Source organism: Macrobrachium nipponense, chromosome 36, assembly GCF_015104395.2.
Source record: "Macrobrachium nipponense isolate FS-2020 chromosome 36, ASM1510439v2, whole genome shotgun sequence".
Classification (NCBI taxonomy): Eukaryota; Metazoa; Arthropoda; class Malacostraca; order Decapoda; family Palaemonidae; genus Macrobrachium; species Macrobrachium nipponense.
Genome location: NC_087220.1, coordinates 7142545 through 7147544, shown reverse-complemented (window position 1 = coordinate 7147544; position 5000 = coordinate 7142545).

Genomic DNA, 5000 nt, shown 5'->3' with positions numbered 1-5000 from the left:
CCCCGTCCACTTGGACGGTGGTTCGATCCCATGGGGGGGACGAAATTATTATCAATTAAAAAATTCCCCTTCAGTACATATATGAAAATATATCATTTGGGAGGTAAAGTGAATTTAGATATTAAAGGACATTTGTAGCTTGAATTGATATATAAATGGATCACGGTTCGATGTGATAATTATTCATAACAAAAGGCTACGTGCTGTCAAACGCTCGAATTGGCCAACATGGTAGACGGGGTTCCATATCGATTCTAATTACGAAAGCATCCAGATCGAGGGTGATTTGTAAGGTCAGAATCGATATGAACTTATAGCTTCTCTGTTGGCTGATTGGATAGCGTCACTGACTGTCCTGATTTCGTCCCGTCCACTTGGACGGTGGTTCGATCCCATGGGGGGGACGAAATATTATCAATTAAAAAATTCCCCTTCGGTACATATATGAAAATATATTTCATTGGGGGAGGTAAAGTGAATTTAGATATTAAAGGACATTTGTAGCTTGAATGATATATATATATATATATATATATATATATATATATATATATATATATATATATATATATATATATATCGGCAATCAGCAGGGTCCATCAAACACATAAAAAATTCCATGGTTTATTACAAAATCGTTTCGCACATAACTCAGTGCATCTTCAGTCTGTAAATTTAAAACATACTCATTAAAATTATTATAAATAACATTAAAAAGTAAAAAAAAACATCAAAAAATTTTAAAAACTTAAGAATTAACTTTACTCTAAAAAACCATCACATGAATGTGTCAAAAGTAAAAGAGAGACCCAATGCCTAACAACCTGTTAGAGTGGAGAAGGAAGAACGAATGACCAAGACTGCAGACCTACCCAAGACTTCAGTTATGCTAGATATAGAGGAGCAGCAGATACGTTGGAGTTTAAAGAACGGGAACCAGCCGTTTAATGTATAAAAGACTCAAGGGTGGTGAGGTAGTTACTGTGGCTTGTACCACCAATAATAGAAAAATGTTTCTTATCAACTTGAATCCTGCATATGGACGCATGGTTCCTAATATTAGAGAATTCAGGTTTGCTAATTCTCTGTCCCGTTCTGAAACTATATCCCAGGTGTCTGCAATATCTCATCTGCAACAACCTTCGGCAAGAACCAAAAAAAATACCGGGACATCCCGGGCACTTAAATCTGTAAATAATGTTGGATCTCATGAAGGTCGGCAGTTTGTCTTTGTGGTTGAAAAATGTGCAAGTCTTAAGAGGATTGAAAGGTATAAGATGCATATTAAGGCAGCCAAACTCTAGTTCAATAATGCGTTTCACTTCAATTAAGAACTTATTATCTGAGATAAAAGGGATGGTAGCGAATAGCTTCTTCTTTTCTACGTTGTAAGAGGGAGTTGGCTTAAAAAATGTTTTTGAAAGCAGTCTGTTAATAATCTTATAAACCAAATTTTCTGGATACGAGTTCTGTGAAAAGAAACTTACTAAAAACTCTATTTCATTGTGAAAAAGTGACCAGCTTTAAGAGTAACGGATAGCCCGGTAAACCATATTGTAAATGGAGTTCATTTTAAAATTCTTAAAACATGTACTATAAAAATTATTGGCAAGTCCCGTGTACGATTTTTTCCTGTATACCGACGTGGTAAATTCACCATTATCTCTACCGACTCTAATGTCTAAGAAAGGCAGAGTTTTTAGTAAGTTTCTTTTCACAGAACTCGTATCCAGAAAATTTGGTTTATAAGATTATTAACAGACTGCTTTCAAAAACATTTTTTAAGCCAACTCCCTCTTACAACGTAGAAAAGAAGAAGCTATTCGCTACCATCCCTTTTATCTCAGATAATAAGTTCTTAAGTGAAGTGAAACGCATTATTGAACTAGAGTTTGGCTGCCTTAATATGCATCTTATCCCTATCAATCCTCTTAAGACTTGCACATTTTTCAACCACAAAGACAAACTGACGACCTTCATTTCGTCTGGTAATAGGTTGAGGTAACATTTGTTTGATTTAATGATATGACAAGCCAACGGATATAGCGAGGTTGTTTTTATATTAGTAACTTTAGTTCGTGTTTCACCTCATTATTACATTATGACAGCAATAATATAGGGAAATAAACGTTGGGTGGAACTATTTTTCTCTTTATTTTGTTTTATACATAAAATTAATTATATGTTGTATTTTCTGCATCATATGCCGGAAATTAAACTCGGTGAATATTCCTACTTACTGTTCATTTTCTTACCTTTTCTATTCATGGCTGTGTCTACTCATTACATTACAAAGGTGTTAAGTCGCCAACATACAATGGACTTAACATATACATATATGTTATCAGTAGTTAGCCTCCTCCCTCCCCAACGCCTCTCTACTTGCCTTCCTGGGGAAGCAAGTCATTGGCTGCTGAATAGATATCCTAGCAGGCAGGCCTGAATGTCCTCCAAACCCTCAGCCTTGGCTCAGAGGAACAATAAGATAGAATGCCAGTGAAAATCTATCATGACCTGAGCGATGGCTGAACGTGGGCCAAAGGTTGGTGAGACCCACAAAGTGCAAATCGTCGACGACGCCGTTCATCTACCTTAATCTCACCGGAATCCATCTTTATCTGCCGTTTATATACCTCATCCAAATTTTTACCATCATATGTATATATATATATATATATATATATATATATATATATAATATATATATATATATATATATATATATATATATATATATATATACTATATATATATGATATATATATATTATATATATATATATATTATATGTATGTATATGTATATTATATATATATATAGGATTAATATATATATATATATATATATATATATATATATATATATATATAAAAGAAGAACAGCCTGAAACCACATTCGAAAAACCCATTACTCTCCCGCAAAAGCTGCCAGATGCAAAGGTTAAACCCCGTTTGACGAAGATACCTCATCAGCAAAAGTGCTAAAGACTGGAGGCATTTTGGCATATGCCTACGAACCGAGAGAAAAAAAAATTAACGCCCATAGACGTATTGTCTATATTCTTATCAAAACTGTTTACTCCAGTATCAGGAACATCAAGTACGAGCTTTGAAAAACACATAACCTCTGAAAAATTATCCAAGGAAACAACGTCATGATTTCCCCATCTCATGTTTTCTAGTAAGACTTTTGCAGCTACACGAAGTTGAGAACTAAAATCAGCCAAAGACTGCCTAATACCCCTGGTTTTATAAATTCCCTTTAAACTGCCAGAACTACCAATTTCCCACTCATTAAAAAAAAACCTCGAGGATGGTAATGATAGCTAACACCAATAAAAGGATTCCCGCTAAGAGTTCCCATACAAAAAAATCCACAAAATAAATCCGCAAAACCAAACTCCATTTTATCCCAACAACTGACCCTATAATTAATTCACACAACTCCGCGGGGAAAAGGAAGCACAAGCACACCCAGCTGATCGACTTCTCAGTGGCATACAGATGGGCTCGAAAAAAAAAGAAAAGTAAATGACTCCACATCAGTCAGCCCACAAGAAAGAAAACAGGTCAATCCCCAAATAAAAAAAAAATAATAATATAGTAAATAAATAAATAAATAAATAAATAAATAAATAAAACACGTTAATGTATACACTTTTAGACAAATCAGCTTCTCGACCCCGGTTACTAAGCCAAGAACTATAAATTTGCATAAGCCCCAAGTCACAGCCAGAACAAAAGCACCCTATTGACATAAACGTATGTATAAAAAAAATATGAACACATAAAATAGATAAAGATCCGTCCGACCGATCTCAAAACAGAAAAGCATGCAATATCAGAGAAAAAAACATTGCCTAGATCATAACATGATAATGAATGTCCCGTCGTAACCTATAGACAAAAAATTCATATTAAAGGAATTAATTAAACAGAGTAGGTAACTAAACAGTTACAGCCTTTCGTCCCCTAACCTTTACACAGTGCGGAATCTTCACACGAAGAGAGTGAGAGAGAAAAAAACTCTTGCCTGAAAAAAAGAAGAAGAAAAACATCAGTACGCATTTATACACACACTAACGGTCAAATACCCTTACTAAACTCTCTCTCTCTCTCTCTCTCTCTCTCTCTCTCTCTCTCTCTCTCTCTCTCTCTCCCTTTGTATGGCGCTCACCTTGTATAGAAAATGTAGTAGCATATTTGATCATACAAAATACCATCGTCCATCTGTCCTTAGGAAAGAAAGAGACAGTCATGCCTAGTAATGTTCATATTTCAGAAAAAGGGAAAAGTTTGCTCTTTTCAGAAGAGGGTAACAATCTCTTCTTTTGTACCAGTTTTTCTTTGCTCGAATCAGCTGGACCACGATCGCAGATAACATAAACAAAAATGGATACGTCTCCTTTCGCAATGTCCGTCAGACGAAATTTCTTCTTCCTTATTTTGATATTTTATTCTGCCCCATATTTCTACGGGGCAAGATGGTCCCGTAACTTTCCATTCACATTCTCTTTGGAAAGGAGAAACTCACGAGTGTCACTTTCATCAAAAGCGCAGAACGAAAGCGCCACCTCTCCCGAATTTCTAGAAATAAATATAAGGTCTGATCCTTCGCTAAAACAGAAAAATTTCACAACTGTATATGTACGAAACTGATACTTAATTTTAGTAAGAAAATTTAATTCATGTAATTATGAAATGCATTCAGTTGTGAGTAATTATACAAAAGAGGTTACGCACTAATTTATTTATTTCTTCTTTTATTCTTGCAATTATACATATCTATGCTGAGTTGTTTCTGCGTGTTTATCTTTTGTTGTGTGACTGACAGACAATTTTGTATTTTTATTGTAAATGAAAGTATAAGTTAATATGTCCACCTTAAATAATTCTTCAAAAGATCAGATAAAGAGAGGAGTGAAATCTTTTGTTCAGTATTTTACAATATACCATCTTCCTCTGGAGATAATGATAACAACTGAATGGGACTTACTTTCT